The sequence below is a fragment of the Trachypithecus francoisi genome, unplaced genomic scaffold (genome assembly GCF_009764315.1).
Source record: "Trachypithecus francoisi isolate TF-2019V2 unplaced genomic scaffold, Tfra_2.0 Lachesis_group17, whole genome shotgun sequence".
NCBI lineage: Eukaryota > Metazoa > Chordata > Mammalia > Primates > Cercopithecidae > Trachypithecus > Trachypithecus francoisi.
Window position 1 is genome coordinate 96482148 of NW_022681462.1, and position 17593 is coordinate 96499740.

The 17593-nt window shown below is 43.6% G+C and overlaps 1 long non-coding RNA gene across 1 annotated transcript in view; it reads right to left on the reverse strand.

Annotated features, from left to right (window-relative positions):
- LOC117063036 overlaps positions 1-14860 on the reverse strand; it is a 65127-nt gene extending 50267 nt beyond the window's left edge. Inside the window, exon 1 of the long non-coding RNA XR_004428685.1 lies at positions 14771-14860. This is a non-coding gene — a long non-coding RNA (uncharacterized LOC117063036). The remainder of the gene's footprint in view (positions 1-14770) is intronic.
- Between the last annotated feature and the right edge of the window lie 2733 nt (positions 14861-17593).

Consider the following 17593-nt stretch of genomic DNA (forward strand, 5'->3'; position numbering starts at 1 on the left):
TTGTCCAGTTAATATTGAGCACATCTTTTATATCTAATGTCTTGCACATGCAGACAATAAGGGCCTCCACACACCACAGTCCACACGTTCTGTTTCCCACCTTACCTTTGAGCTACGATCTTAGTAAACAGGGACAGTTACCAAATATATTGCTGCTATATAACACAGATCTCTAGCTCTCCAGAATGCTGCATCTATTCTTTTTCTCACCTCTCAAACTCCCCAGTGTCACGTATTTTAGTTTTTTACACAAAAACTAATAGCAATTTCTGTATTAGTCAAGATAAATAATGCTAGCAGCTACAACAAAAAACTTTTAAATCTCAATGATTTAGTCTAATCAAAGTTTATCAATCCCATTTTCTTCTCTGACGCACACTGGAATACATTTTTCAGGATCCTTTGTAGTTATGTTAGGGCTCTGTGACCTGGATTTCAGACCTAAGAATGTAAGCAGAAATGCTACGTGCCAACTCCAGGCAGGCCTGACCACATAAACCCCTGTGCGTCCTGCTTATGCTCTGCACCCGTATGGGCACTGCAAAGGAGGCAGAAAGTGGAGGATGAAGGTGTCAGACCAGAGAAGAATGATGCTCTGGGTCATCCCCTGGAGGAGAAACAACAAGAAGACCCAGTCAGCTCACAGCCGATGAGGATGGAAAGGAAAATAAATGACTCTTGTTTATACCACTCAAATAATTCTTGCAGAAACTATCCTGCAAGGACATGTGTTTTCAAAATATATCTATACGGAGGGAAATGGAGGCAGTGAATGAGGACAATTGATTTTGTGAGGATATTTGGTATAAATGAGGGAGCTAAATGGGACAATAAAGGGAAAAGAAAAGAGGGTGTGTGGGTGTGTGGGTGTGTGTGTGTGTGTGTGTGTGTGTATGTGTGTTGAAAAGATGTATATTTGCATCCTCATGGGAAAGAGCAGGTACAGAAGGAAAAGTGATGGTGAGGTCAGAGAGCAACCAATCAGCCAATGGCAGGAGCAACATTCTTTGGTAGGAAGAGGACATGGAATGTAATACACACCACTCAGGAACAGCACTTGCTGGGAGCACAGACAATTCATCTCCACGGCAGGAGAGGAAGCAGTGCATAAGGACACAGGTTCAGGCTGGTGAGTAGATGGGTTGGTGGTAATTTGCAGAGGTTTGCCTCTGAAAACTTCAATTTTCTCAGGGAGATCACCAGTGCAGATTGCAGATGCCAGAGGGGGTGTCAGAGATTTGAGGAAAGAGACGAAGGTGAGTAATAAAACTGCTGCATAGGAGCATGGGACAGAGAATGCACTAGAAGATTACCAAATGTTTGCTGCATTGCTGTAAGCGTCCACTTGAAATTAATGATCATGAATTACAGTAAGACCAGAATGTTTTTCTCCAGCAGAGTCCAGATTCTAGCTGGTTAAAATGACAGGCTATGGAATTTCAGTTGCGTGAATAGAGCCATGATGATATATGGGAGAGGGACGGTGGGAAAAAAATAATAGAATTAGTAGATTGCAGGATTCTGTGAGGTTAAATGATTGTTGGAATCAAGGGTACTAAGAGAAAGAAGTCCAAAGGCTGGCAAAGGACAGAAAGAAGGAGGCTTAACATGGGAGATCATGGAGAAGTTGCCGTTATCACTGATAGTGATGAAATTGTACATATGATTGTGGGAATCAATATTTACGTGGAGGAGAAAAAGAAGAGGAGGCCAAGGGATTTGAAGGCCCCAGGGATAAAAGGATCTAAATGGATGCTGAGACCACTCACCCTGGCAATGTTTCACCTATTAATAGTGAGTCAGGAGCTAAAAACAGTGTGAGAGTGACCTAGTAGTCAGCAAATGACTTTAAGAAGGAAAAGTGTTGGGTGGTACAAACTGGGACCATGGATACAGAACTGGTGGGAGAGTTAAAATACTGGAAGGAAAAGAAAAAAAGGTTGGGAGTCTCCCAGAAAAGGCAAGAACACCCCCCTCACCACATGTGAGCCCATTTTGGGAGGGAGACAGTGTCCTTCTGGGAGAGCCAAGTTTCAGGGAATCAAAGGTAAAGGGAACCTTCAGGAAAGAGAGATGCTAGAGGTGTTTTGTGCTGATGACCAACCATATGAAGAGATCACAGGGAAAGAGTTACAGGAATTGGAAAAGATTTGATGAAAAACAGAAAGTTGTATTACAGATATTTGTGGGGGTCAGAGTCTGGGGCTGAGAGCTGACCTAAGGCACTTGAGGTGACTGATCCAATGATTCAAGCAGGGCAAAAGGAGTGTTGGAAGTGGTGAGGGGTAGCAGATGCTGTAGAAATAAAGGGTTGCAAGTTTATCAGGAAGCTCTCGAAGTTCCAGGCTCCCACCAGCATTCTGCCACAAACCCCAAAGCAGGCAGAAAACCCTCTTATTGAAGCATGCTAAACTCTCATTTAATGCCTTAAATGAATGAGTGAATGAATCAATCAATCAATGAACCCAAGATTTTCATTCTAATGAAAAGGACAACCTAGGCTCTGAAGGGGTGGAGTCCCTTGTTCCAGGACACAAGGTAGGAGAAGACATAACCCTTGGGTTGAATGGTAACACTCAGACTAACCAGCTCTGTCACCTTAAGTGATTTTCTCATCCAGGAGCCTCAGTTTTCTAATTTGCAATTTTTTAAAATTTTAACAAGTAGATATTAAAGGCACCCGCTTCATCAGTTGTTGAAGAAAATAGGTTAATAAAGTCTTAAAACTGTGCCTAGCATTTAGTAGACACTCTTCATGTGTTAGCCATGATTATTAACTGTGAGTCCTGCTCAATGTCTTCATATCTAAACCTTTTAACCCACGTGTCCCCAAGTCTTCCAGCATTCTGAGCTCAACCTTTCCTACTAGATCCACTTTAAATGGCCTAAGTCCCCATTCCACATACACCAGAAAACCCAGTCTCTTCCAGATTTCCAAGGGCTTGGTTTCTCCTCCCCACCCTGGCTCCAGGTTCCTGCTTCTTATAACTCCCAGGATTTGCTAGTTTTCTCACTCCCTGAGGTTGCTGGCCTTCTTCCATCACCTCAGCCCCTTTGGTGTGCAACTCAAACTCTCTCTTTTATTCCTCAGAATAACCCTGATACCAGGCTTTCCTGGAAACCAGACACTTACTGAATATTGATAGTGAACCATGGCACCACATGCATGGCACACACACAATTCATTCACCTATTTTCTTCATTAACCCTGACTTTCTTCCGCCATCCTTGCCAAGAATTACAGTTTCTAGTTTTAAATTGATGGGATTCCTTTCATTACCAAGACCTTTTTTTCCCTCTTCTTTTATTTCACTATTTCCTTTGCACTACTCTGCATTCTCTACACGCATACACACACACACACGTGTAATTTCCACCTTCTCTATGCAATGCATCAGGAAGACTCCAAATCCTCGCAAATTCCTGTTACTTAATTACGCACATCAATTTCCACTCTCAACTCCAACCCTATTCCAGATTCTAGCCCTAACTTTGTGGTCTACTCTTCTAAATAGGAAGGCTTGACTGACTCTTTTTAAATTACTTTGTTTTGCTTTTTAGCACATTCCAGATGAAGTCCCTAGACACGGCTCCCTTCCCAACAAGAATTTATTCACGTGTTAGATGCTTTATAAAGCACTATCCAGAATACCCTCCTCTGAAGTCAGTAAGAAATTGTATCAAAGGCCCGAGGGACAGGACCCCTGAAGGGAGTAGAACATAGTCGCACAAGTGCCAAGACACTGGCGTTCATCTTCGAGAGTTCCATGCTGGATTACAGTAAAAGTTCTTGGAAGGAAAGAGGCCCAAAAAACATGACACACAAAAGTTTTAATAAAGGTCAGCAGCAGGCCATCGGCCAGCCCCCATGCCTGATGTGAGTTTACCCCACAGTGAAGGGACATAGGCAGACTGAAGCCACACAGACCTTCCTGTGACCTGCAAAACATGAACGGGAAGTGCACATTTGTAGAAAGAAATACAGCCACTTTGCTCACTGCACTACTTAGTTCTGGAAGTTCATGTTTTACTCCACCTAAGAGAAAGAGGGAAATTAGAAAGAAGGAAAATGAGAAATGTGTTGTTTTCTTTTAAGAAAGAGAAAAGGGAAAAAGTGAGTCTATAATTGGAAACAAGATCTTCTGTTCCCCTGCTCTGTCTCTTTAAGGGTGAATTTCAGACTCTGCTTTGCTTCAGGTGACAGCACAGGAAGTATCAGTGAGCTTGGCTCCTTTTTAAGTCTTAGAGAAAACACCCAATCCTGATTGTGAAAATTCAAGCAGAATTTCATTTACTCTTCGCCATGAATGATTCCACTTAAAGCAGGAAATAAACTCTGATATCAAAAATGTAAATCAAACCTGAATGCATGAAGTCAGTCTTCATTTTCCTCTCTTTTATCAAACTACCACTCCTTTTATTGAAAATATACAGTTGGCTACATCTACCTGCTTTCAAACACAATCTCCATCTTCATTCAGGCTACTATTAAGTTATACTGCTATAACTAAGTACTGCGAACTGAGTGGCTTATGAACCACAAAAATTCATTTCTTACAGTTCCAAGGCTGGAAGTCCCAGATCAGGTGCCAGCATGGTCAGGTTCAGGCAAGGGTCCTTTTCCAGATTGTAGGTTTCTGACTTCTTGCTGTGTCCCCACATGATGAAAAGAGAGGTGCTTGCTGTCTGGCCTTTTCCTATAAGGGCACTAATCCCATTCATGAGGGCTCCACCCTCATGACCTAATCACTTCCCAGAGGCTCCACCTCCAAATACTATCACATTGGGGAATCAATTTCAAAATATGAATTTTAGGGGTTAACAGTTCATAACAGACTCTGTCCTTGACATGAGATCACATAGCCATGGCAAAGGTTCCCCCAACCACCACACTTCCTGCACCCACTGAAAATGCAGTGTTATACAGCAACACTCCCTCTTGGTTGGATTTCACCTTTCTGAAGTCAACTACATCTTTTCATTCTAGCTTATAATTGACCAAAAGTAAAGGGGGAGAAGAAAAAGAAAAGAAAGCTCTTATATGACTACTCTGAGTTTTGTTACCTAGACGTGTCTTCAAAGACATGACTTTTTTCCCTGAATGTTCTAAAAATGGATGCTATGTATCTGCTAAAAATATGGTAATGAACAAGTATGCTTTGAATCACATAATAGCAAGTGTCATTTTCCTGTAAGATAGAGTATCAGTCATGAGCACTAATGCCCAGAGAGAGAGTTAAGCTGCTGACCCTAAAGGGAGAGCCACGCACAGCTGTGCATGGGAGTGGCCAGAGCAAGTGGCGGAGACAGAGCAGACAGTGTAAGAGAGCTGCTGCTGAGAGAGCTGCTGAATAAAGCCGTATTTCACCTACCTATGCCCTGCCCCAAGTGTTCTTTCAGCTATCTGCCATTCAGCCACCCACTCCCTTTGGACCTCAGCCTGGGCTGGAGCCTGACCCTGAATCTAACACCAAGCCTTATCTTTTCTTCGTGAAACACCCTGAGACAGAATCCTTGTCTCAAGTCACTATAGCAAAAAAAATGGGTCCTTTTCTGCCCTCAAAGAAGGGAGTGCCTGTTCCGCATCTCTTTACTCATTTAGCAAACACTTACAATGATTTAGATACTGAAGTGGGAAGAGTGAATGTGTTTCTAGGTGCTGTCAGTCTCACTGGTTACAGAATATGCTTGGCTTTGTGGTTCCCCCAAAACTCCGGGCCTCACACTGAACTGAACTTTGTCAATAGCTCAGTGAAGCAGAATGCAGATCATGGCTGTGCTCATTCCAGCACGCTGGTTCCCCCTCCCCTGGGCTCCAGCGGGACTGAGTCAGGTGTCCTTCCTTTTTTGCATTATCTACCAAATATGTGTCTTCACCTTGCCACTCAGAGTGTGACACAGGAACCAACAACATCACATCATCTAAAAGTTTTTTTAAAAATGTAAATTCTCAGGCCTCTCTGAGCCAGAATCTGCACTTAAAAGATCCCCAGGCAATTCAAAGGGACAGTAAAGTTGCAAAAGTACAGGTTCTCCAATGCGGCTTCACAATGGCCTCATCTGGAGAACCATAAAAAATGCACCAGGGTCCTACTTCAGAGACTGATTTATTCTGTAAAGGATGCAGCTTGGACACTGGAATGTTTTAAAGCTCCCCAGATCATTCTACTGTGTAGCTAATTTTCAGATCACCTGCAGTAGACAGGACTCACCTGTGTGGAGAAGCACCTGGTGTTATTTCAGAATAGGCAGAGGTGGGAGTGAGAATAAGGGAGGGTGGGGGTGGAGGACCTGGGAAGGAAGGCATCGTCAAGACAAGGTCTGAGATGGCCTCTAATTAACCTCCAATTAGACAGCCTCTCACGTAAGCCCTCACTTTACAAGAAGCCAAAGTCAAGAAAAGGTTGATTACTTGCCACAGTCATAAAGCAGGTGAGAATCAAAATAGAAAGCTGTCCAGGTGGGGGGATTGGAGAATGCCAGAAGCAAGAACTCTCGGCCTCCTACATGACTGGTATCTCTGCTATTCTCCTCCCCACCCCCTTTCTGTGGGGCTAGCAATGTCCACAGGTGCTTCCACTCTGTTAACTCTACTAATTCCCTTTGTGCAAACCATAGAGGCTTTCATAGTTGCTACGACTCACCTGTACATTTGGCTCTGAGCTTCCTGATGATCTATCCAAAAACCAAGATATAGTCGGTCTTGTTACCACAAAGTAAAAAGTGTCCCATCTCCTCAGAGGAAGCGAAATCTTTCCTGGCTCTTGCTCCAAGCTTCATCTAGAAGGAACCTGGAGCAATGACCTAATGCACACTACCTCAAAGACATCCCACACAGTAATAGTTTTCATAAAGCCATTATGTATAATATCCCTGGATGTAAGCCAAGGAAATAATATTAAAATGTATGAAAATTCTGCTGGGGACTAAGAACATATGGTCCAAGTGCACAGCTTGATGCAGGAATAAAAATTAGCACAACTAGAGGAAGGGATAAACAGCATGCCCTTCAAACAAGTCCTCATAAATATCACTTCCATTATCCAGGCTTTTGATAAAGCAGTCAAGGATTAAGGTTTAATTCACTGCCTCAAATGCCATTGCTTTATGTCATGGATTGAAGGAAAAGCCCAAACAAGAAAATAGTAGGGTTTCCATTCATTTGTGAAAACTCATAACTCTATCCAAGACATTTAGGAGAATAAAGGATCATCTGTGTTGTGCAAAATGGGGTCAAATGTCTACCCAAAAGGAAAATCCAAGAGTTTTCTCAAAAGAGTTTGTCTCTATTACAACACATAATATACAAATGATTGATCAAGTCTTGAAATTCTTTTTTTTTTTTTTTTTTTTTTTTTTTTTAAGACAGTCTCACTCACCCAGGCTGGAGTGCAGTGGTGACATCTTGGTTCACTGCAACCTCTGCCTCCCAGGTTTGAGCGGTTCTCTCACCTCAGCCTCCCAAGTAGCTGGGATTACAGGCATGCACCACCATACCTGGCCAAGTCTTGAAATTCTGTACACCATGCATGGTATATAGAATGTACCTACATGTCTCCATGGTCCCTGTTTCTAAATGTCATGAGAGTCCTGGGGCAACACTTGGTCAGAGGGCTGGGCATAAGGGAAATTCCTTATGAAATGAGAACATCAAATAAATCTTGAGGGATGAAGCAGCTGTCAATAAGTCAAAATGTGCAGGGACGATCTGAACTGGAGAGTAGCCTGAGCTTTAGAGGTGGACATTGCTGAATTGTTGGAAGGAGAGTGAGAAATGGATGGGCAGCCTGCCTGGGTGAGGGGAAAGGCTTGTATGGGGGAGTTGTGGAACATGCAGGTCAATTCTCTTCACTCCAATAACAGTCATCCCTCATTCGAGAGCTCAACTTATAGAAGGGCCCATCATTCGGTGGTTCAAGCTATAAAACATCATCATCTTCAACTCCCTTCTCTTCATCATTCACATCTATTGGCACCATATCAGTTCTACCAATGGAATATCTTTCAAATCTATTTCTTCCAGCCACCTCTACTTCTCTTAGCTCAGATCTTGTCATCTAGGTTGCATGCCATAAATCATGACCACCAAAATCTGCCTTTAGAAACTGTGATGGTTAATACTGGGTGTCAACTTGATTCGATTGACACATACAAAATATTGATCCTGGGTGTGTCTGTGAGGATGTTGCCAAAAGAGATTAACATTTGAGTCAGTGGGCTTGGGAAGGCAGATCCACCCTTAATCTGGTGGGCACCATCTAATCAGCTACCAGAGAATATAAGACAGGCAGAAAAACGTGAAAAGGAGAGACTGGCCTAGCCTCCCAGCCTATGTCTTTCTCCCATTCTAGATGCTTCCTGCCCTCAAGTTCTTCAATTTTGGGACTCAGACTGGCTCTCCTTGCTCCTCATCTTGCAGACAGCCTATTGCAGGACCTTGTGATCATGTAAGTTAATACTTAATAAACTCCCATATATACATATATATGGGAATATATATATGTCCTATTAGCTCTGTCTCTCTAAAGAACCCTGCCTAACATAGCAAGGTATGTGAGCAACTCATACATTCCAGAAATACTTATTGAGCAACTACCAGGCATCAAGTATTGTACTAGGAATTGAGAATAAATTGTTTAAAAAACACTAGTGGCCGGGCGCGGTGGCTCAAGCCTGTAATCCCAGCACTTTGGGAGGCCAAGACGGGCGGATCACGAGGTCAGAAGATCGAGACCATCCTGGCTAACACGGTGAAACCCCGTCTCTACTAAAAAATACAAAAAACTAGCCGGGCGAGGTGACGGGCGCCTGTAGTCCCAGCTGCTCGGGAGGCTGAGGCAGGAGAATGGCATGAACCCGGGAGGCAGAGCTTGCAGTGAGCTGAGATCCGGCCACTGCACTCCAGCCTGGGCAACAGAGGGAGACTCCGTCTCAAAAAAAAAACACACTAGTGTAAAATGTGATAAGTGCTGTCAAGGACAAGAAATGGACACTGCAAAATAGACTGGTAGGACAGAAGGGTGGTGTCAGGCAGTCCTTTCTGAGCAGTAACATAAGTTCTGAGGCCTGAGATCCACACAAGAGCATGAGAAGACCATCCATGACAGAGAAAATAACATGTGTGACTATCCTAAGGTGGGGAAGAACTGTCAGAGTGAAGAGTGAGGGAGGACAAGGGGCATTTGGTGGTGGGAGGAGGCTGGCGTGATGGAATGACCCAGAACAATCAGTAAGGCAAGACCTTGCAGACTACAAGAAGGGGTTTGAAAGTTATTTACCTAGAAGTCACTCAGTTACTTTAATAAAAGTGGCATGGTGACCTGATCAGAATTGCAATTTCAAAGATACCACTGTCTGCTGTGCAAGCAGACAAAACCAGGAGAGCTGTAAATGGAAGCAAGAAAATTCACTGGGGGATGATTGCAGCTAAGCAAGAGATGATGGTGGTTTCAAGTATGAAGGAGGAGCAGCACCTGGGAGAGGTGGATAAATAGGGGTAGACTTGGGAGGGAGATGGACAGGACCTAGGGATAAGTTGGGTGAAACAAGATGAGAAAACATGAATCAAAATGATCCCCAGCTTTCTGGGGAGCGATTGAATGATAATGCCCATGGAGGAAGGCTGTGGGCAGACGAGACAAGCCAACATGTTGACTCCAATAAGACACAGGGGGACCATCCGCTGCTGAAGCAGTGTTGGGGTTGCCTCTTAATTAGTTCATGACAATGTCCAGTGTCTAAGTTCCTGCACCATCTCATCCCAGCCTCGCCTCTTAGCACCACCCACTCCTGCCTCAAACCTACTGTTTAAACTCCAGGGATACTCTGGACCACGTAGCCCTCCTGTGCTCGTGGACAAACCTTTCCTTTTCTTGAACTACCCTCTCTCTTCTTGGGCATCTGGTAAAATCTACTCATCCTTCAGCACCCAAGTCAAGTGTCACCCACTGTGATGTCTTCCAGACTGTCCCCAACTGGAATAGTGCCCCTCCTCTGCCTCTACAGCACCACACAGCGAGTTCCATCATAAGATGGCCACTTTGTGCTAGGATTACTTGATCATATCTGAACCCCTCAAAGCTGCAACCATCTGTGATTACATATGATCCATTTCATGCCCTGCACAGTGCCTGATGGTTTTGGGTATCAAAAAATATGTTGTTGAAGTAAATTGAATATGAAAAGAGCATAGAAACATTACAATGCAGTCTCCTCCCATCCATTTTTTCTTCCTAAACTCTGGGCCTTGGCTGAACCTGGGCCTGCCCCTGACTCATTCTTTTCTGCCCTTCATGTCGATCTGATGAAGATCCAACTCCTCCTTCTGAACTAACAAGACCAGTTCCTTCTCTCTGTCACATATGCAGCGTGACTGGCAATTCAGAACGCAATTAGGTGCTTCCAAAGTAACTGCGACTTCACTGATGTCACATGTAACCGTCTGTGGTTAGCTCTTCCAGGGGGAAGGTCTAGATTTAATGTGTGTTGTGTGTTTCTGAAAGTCAGTGTCCTTTATAACTGATGATGAGGTGTGGACCTCCATTTCCCCATGTGTAAATCGGGGTCATGCTTGGTGATCCCTACGGGCTTCCCAACTCTAGCTTTTATGACTCCTTGATGACTAATGAAATTGAAGAAGATGAGGTGACATCTCTGCATGCTCACTAGAGTGAAAATTGGGCACTGCTCATGGCCTTAGGGCATTAGTCATATCATAAGCAGTATTTATGCATATTTTTAAATCCCTGGATAATACATGCAGGGAGGAAAAATATATATTTATTGAATGCCAGAAGCTATTCTAAGCATTTGAAAGAGAAGCTTGGGGGAAAACTTGCCCCAAAATGCAGCATGCTTTGTATGCCTTGGGTCTGGATCTGGAGAGCACACCACCAGAACTACCATCTGCATCTTGTGGGGATGTCCGATCCTGGGGGAGGCCGGGGGAGCCTGAGTCCTGCATTTCACGTTTATTTGTGCTGCTTTGGTGATTTCACTGCACACATGACTCAGACTCAAATAGCACTAGGAGTTGGGGAATTTTTTTGTAATTAGAGGAAGAGGATTCCAAAATAGAATCATAGCTGAAGATGGAAGAGGTAATTATCCTTTTTGAAATCATCTGTGAATCCAGGCAAGAGGAACACTTTTTTGACTTTTTGAAAGTCTCTTTATTGGAAAAATAACAAGCATCCCCAAATAGAAAGATTGATCTAGGCTATAAGAGGCCAGATGAAGGCACCAGGTCCCTAATTGGGAAAAAATAGTGGTTCTGAAGTGGCAGCAGCAAGACCTGACCAGCAGTTAGATGTGGGCAGTGTGGGAAATGGAAGACCTTAGAATGACTCGTATGTTTCTGTCTCATTTCCTGAGGTAGGGAATGAGGAGAAAGAATTTAAAAAGAAGATGATGAGTCCCTTTCCGGCATTTAAGAACTCTGTGGAAAATGGCAGGGAAGGTGCCCTATAGGCAGTTGGCTATGTGAACAAAGACAATGCTGGATCTCTGAACGCAGCAGGCCTGGTGTGGGGTAGAAGTTGAAGCCCTGGGGGTGGACAGAAGTGAGCTGGGCTCATTCACATCCTAGACCACTGGCAGCATCCACACTGCAAGAGCACAGTGCACCATGCTCCTCCGGACAGGTGATGGTCAGGAGCTCCATCAGAGGAGGACACTTCATGGAATGCAAGAAAACCGACCAAAACTAGGAAAACGTCTAACATTCCTCTTCCCAATTCCATTGAGATGTCATTGAAGAAGCATATCTCCTCTCAGAAGCTCAGTTTCCCTATCTGTGAGAGGAGACAAAGAGCCCTCTGAGCCAGAACTTTCAAGGACTGAAGGGCTCATAGCCTGTGTGATTGGGAGGATGGGAAAACATATTAGGAAAAAAATGGTTCACCCTCAGAGATGACAGCTATGTTGTTCGCATTCATTCCTTTAATGTGCATTTATTAAGTGCCTACTCTGGGATAGGCCACAGGCAGATGAGACTGGGAATACTGAATCAAGGGGCAAGAGACCAGGGCACCCACTCAGCATCAACCACATGCTCTGAGGTGTAAGCCAGTTACCAAGAGAGTGTCTCAGAGAGAAGCTGATGCTGGCCTGAGATTTCGTTTTTCTTTAAAAAAAAATCACAGAATGACAGTTTATAATTGTATTAATGTATGGGGTACACAGCACTGTCAGGATTCATGAAATAAATATGGAATAATTAAATCAAGCTAGTTAATATATCCATTACCCCCAAATACTTAACATTTTTGTGGTGAAAACATTTGAAATTTACTCTCAGCAATCTGGGCTTCTAGGATTGTGGACATCAGCTTCAAAAAGTGAGTAAGTGCTCACTGTGTGAAGCTGTGTAGACAGAGGTCTTAGGTTGGGAGCACAGAGTTGATATGACACAAATGTGGATCATGTTTGGAGTGCATTGAATACTCCTATGTAATTGCATCGTAAGACGTAGCGGTGACTGGTAGTAAGTGAGCCTGAAAATGCAGGTGACAATCAGGCTGCGGAAGGCTTCAGATGCCATACCAACCCTGGTCAGACATTACTTAATTTCCTAATTCCAGCCACTGGCTGGGAGGATACTATTGTCTTCTTATAAATAACATCTCCTCTAGGGCACCCCTTTTCCCTATATCTAGTTGATTCTTATTTGTTTTAGGCCATAGTTCCCAATGATAGATGCACATAATAAACTCCTAGGAACTCGAGGAAAAACAATAGTAGTAATGATAGCTTGGTTCCATCCCAGAACAATTATATTCAAATATTTTTTCTAGATCCTAGGCATCAGTGTTCTTTTTAAAATCTCTCCAGGTAAATATGAGGTGCAGCCAGGGATGAGAAATAATGCTTTATATTCACTTTCACATGTCCATGGTGGAAATGCCCACCAACTAGTCCCCAGCTGTGAGGTTGTCTCTGTAAGATTCTTAATGGTCATAGAGCCAAAGCAATTGTACTATTCAAGAAGCACATTTGAAAAACATTAGGAGAAACCTAAAACATTTGGCCAGGCATGGTGGCTCACGTGTGTAATCCCAGCACTTTGGGAAGCCAAGACCGGTGGACCATTTGATCGAGACTAGCCTGGCCAACATGGTGAAACCTTCTCTCTGCTGAAAAAAAATATACAAAAATTAGCCAGGCATGATGGCACACGTGCCTATAGTCCCAGCTACTCAAGAGGCTGAAGCAGGAGAACTGCATGAACCCAGGAGGCAGAGGTTGCAGTGAGCCGAGATGGCACCACTCCACTCCAGCCTAGGCAACAGTGAGAGATTCCACCTCAAAAAAAAGGAAACCTAAAACATATGACTTTAGTAGATTCCTCCTCAGCAATCCTAGCGTTTAAGTTCACACTCCCCTTAACTTTTGTTCACACAAAGCAAATCCAAGCAGCAATCTACAAAGCTGAGCCCTTCCTGCCCTTCTGTCTGGATAGATGCCCTGGATCACTCACCTGTATCCTGTGCCCATCCCAAAAACTCACATGAACGATCCCCTACTGAGGAAAGGCCAGCTGGGACCTTGGAAAGGCCTTGGTAGGCCTACCTACCATTTACTGATCTACCATTGAAATGTTTTAGAGTATAGAATTTTTCTGACACTTTTCCTTTTGACATTTATTAAGACTGCAATGAGATGATCACATACCTTGTGAAAAGCTTCAATATGTATTGGAGCTTTTGCTTTTCCTGCCTCAGATATGACCTACAGCACCTTTGAGATAGAATCTTTAAATGCTATAAAGATCTCATTGCAATTGATATAGGATAGCCATATCCATGGAAGACACCACTTACATATCTAATAAACATGACTTTCCTTGTTTGGTCAAGTCCTTCAATGACCCAGAACCTAGAAGAAAAGCATGTAACCAAAAGCACCCCAGCAGAACAGAAGCACGTATCTTTGATGAGAGCACTGAGGAAGGAGTCATACAATTCTAGTCTCTGCCATATATTGACGTAGCTGTGACCTTGCACAAGCCATTCCCTTTCCTGGACCTCAGTTTCCCTATTGAGTTAGATTTGATAGTCTCAAAAACCTTTTTCCAATTCTAAATTATATTTTTATCAATGAACAACTTTTGACTATGGAGGAGGAAAAGTACTTTACTTGGTTGCAGTCACAGCTGTCACTAGCTGGTGATGTTGAGTAAGTCTCAGCCTCTTTTTTTTTTTTGAAAATGGGGAGGTAACCATTTACTGAGCAGAGCTCAGATATAAAGCAGAGTGTCTGAAACTTCTAGGGGCTCAATAAAGCAAAAAGTAAAACCAGCCTTCATTTATTGAGTGCCACTAGGTACTGGATGCTTTATATGCATTATTTGGTTAATCAACAACTTAAATTTCTCTGAAACTAAAGAAATGAATGAAATACTTTTTAAATCCTCATAATATAGCAATTTTACAAATGAGGAAAGGTGATTGGGAGGATTTGAATTCTCAGCAACACACAAATAAGCAAAAGTGGGCTAAGGTCTTGAACTAGAGACGCCCCAATTCCCAAACACTGTCTGATGGCAGAGACCTTCCTAAGACTGAGTGCCAGCTCCCTGCAACATGTAACAGAGTCCCTTAGTCCCCACGTGCCTCCCCCGGCCCCACCCTCTTCCACCTGTGTTTCTTAGCAAGTTACTCCAAAGAGTAAATTAATTGAGAATTAGGAAAGCACCTTGTAAACTGTGAAGCACACACACAAAAGTGAACAGCTATTAATATGACTTCTCACATGCTGAAAAAAAACTTACATTATCACAAAGAATCCTCGTTAAACCTTCAATACGTAAGAATTCCTTTCTTAAGTCAGAGTTTCAATGAAACTCTCTTTTAGACCTGTGTGGTGAAGTGAGGAGGAGGGGGTGGACGAGGGAGACAGCACAGCACCTGTGCCCCTCCGTGACCACCTCCAAGACTGGGCGCTTTGCATAGCACCTCCTGGAGGCCTCACCACCACCTGATGTGGAAGCTGGCAGTGAGGCCACCTTGCAGTTCACAAAGCACAGGCATTGTCCCAAACTGCACAACTACTAAGTAGCAGAGTTGGGTCCTAAACCAACTTGTGGTTGAAGTTTGTCATCATGTAATGGGGTCTCTAAAGCCCTCCTGAAACATCCACTGGATTCAGTCAACACAAGACTCTGTAAAGCACTGGCTTCCTTGGTGTTGTTTTGAGAGAGCAAAATCTTAGTATGTTCATATGTGCAGCCATTGCATCCATTAAAATGTGATTTCAGGCTGGGCACGATGGCTCACACCTGTAATCCCAGCACTTTGGGAGGCCCAGGCGGGCAGATCACGAGATCAGGAGATCGAAACCATCCTGGCTCACACAGTGAAACCCCGTCTCTACTGAAAATACAAAAAATTAGCCGGGCTTGGTGGCGGGCACCTATAGTCCCAGCTGCTCAGGAGGCTGAGGCAGAAGAATAGTGTCAACCCGGAAGGTGGAGCTTGCAGTGAGCCGAGATGGTGCCACTGCACTCCAGCCTGGGGGAAAGAGCGAGACTCCATCTCAAAAAAAAAAAAAAAAAGTGATTTCAGCATTTACTTCCAGCAAAAGAACCCCAGAAAACTTGCTCCATTCAGTCCAGGGAAGGGTCTTCCCTGAAATCCAGGTACCTCTGAACTCCTAAGGATTTCCATCCTAGGAACCCTTTTCCCAAGGAGCTTGTAAGTGACACAGCCATTATGGAAATGGCTTAGGCACTTGGGTTCATGACACCACAACTGCAGTAAATGGCAGTGGTTACTCTCCCCATTAGAGGAAAGGTCCAGCACTACTAAACAACCCCAAGTCCATTAAGAGGAAATGTAGGTCATCTCTGATTTCAACAGTGTGATCCTCAGTGGTAAAATAGTGAAATGAACCGCTTCAAAGAAATGCATTTCCTATCCACAACCTTACCCATAACTAAAAGACAAGATGAGACCTGTCTTTGCAAAAAAATGTAAACATTTTTTGACGCTCATTCTGTTCATTGCTATTCCAGATACTGGGAGAGTAGCAAAGAGGCATGAACTTGCTCCCTGCCCTGAAGGAGCTCCTTCTTAGTGGATTGGGTGGAGGTAGAGCACAGGCAGCACTTCCTTATGGGCAGAGCATAAAGAGTGGGTGGGAGCAAACGAAAAGTGCAAAAAAGGGTAAAGAAGTAGAAGCTAATCATGGGAAACCTTCTGATAGATAGCAAAGTCCTGGGCTTGATCCCCAAGGCATATTCAGAAGCTAAGGTAGGGCTTTCTGCCAAGACCTCCCTGAGCATGTCTTTATTCTGCATTCACTGTACTCTCATACATATATGAATGATACGTATGAGCCACGTGGCTTCTAGCTGGGTTCATGTTTCATCAGATCCTTAAAGGATTCCCCATATTTATGGGTGTATCTCACTCATGCATGAAGATCTTCATGGTGCAAAGGTGTCCAGCAAGCCCCAAAGTGTCCCAGGGCTGTAAGTACCTGCTCATCTCTCATTTAAGGGTCACCCAACCTCGTCTTCTGAATGTCAGGGAGTCTTCTTCTTGCCTATACCAAGGCTTGGTCTTGGCTTAGCTGGGTTTGCAGGTGAAACTTCTCCAATACAGCAGCTAATCAGAGTAGAAGTCATCGAATCTGAGAATCACAGGACTGCAAGGCCAGTGGCCACTGGGCTTCCCTTTATGTGCTGCTGATGGGTTCCTCCTAGAGGCTCCTCCACGAGGTCCAGCTCTACCAGGAGCTGACATTTGCTTTGTGCTTCCCATCTTGGGAGAAGGGAGCTTGTATGGATGTAGGAACAGTCTCTCAACTCTTGACAAGCTCAAATGTTGGACAATTGTTGTTAATACTGAGTAGAAATCCATCTGCCAGCAATCTGAGTTTGTTGGTCTGAGTTTTAAGGGTCGTACACAACGTGCTGACTTCCTCTTCAACATGACATATTTATTTATCTGATTATCCCTAGAACTGTGAGGTCCTCAAGGGTGGAGATGTCTGATTCATGTTGGAACCTCCAGAATCAGCACAATGCCTAATCTATAACAAGTACTCAATAAATGTTGGCTAATTGATGATATGCAAATGATACATGAGATTAATAAATATATTCCTGATAAATTATGCTATGTGAATGTAAAAACATTTGTAAGAAGCATTTATGTCTGATAACATCTTATCATCCTCACCTTTCATGACTGTTTATTGGCTATACATCGAAAATTCTCAATGATAAAATTCTTTCATCTTTCAGCTAAGAACTTCTACTATAAGTAGCCCCAATTCAGACTGAAATTTTCCATTTGAGAGGGAGAAGACAAGATATTCTCAGAGCCCATTTTCCTTCACAACATAGGTCAGTGTCTCAAATTAGTACTTTCTCACCTGGGAAGAAAACTAGGCTCTGAGGAAATGGAATAGAGGGCAAAGCCATTTGCCCAGATAAATGGAGGTGAGAGATGCCCAAAGGAGATGACCTTCCTTCATTACCTCTTTGTCACACCTTTCCTGTGTTCCCCAGAGAACAGGTTTCTCCCTTCTCTGTGCCAACACATTATCTTTCAGCTACTCCCCTCCGCACGGCCACCTTTCCTGCCAC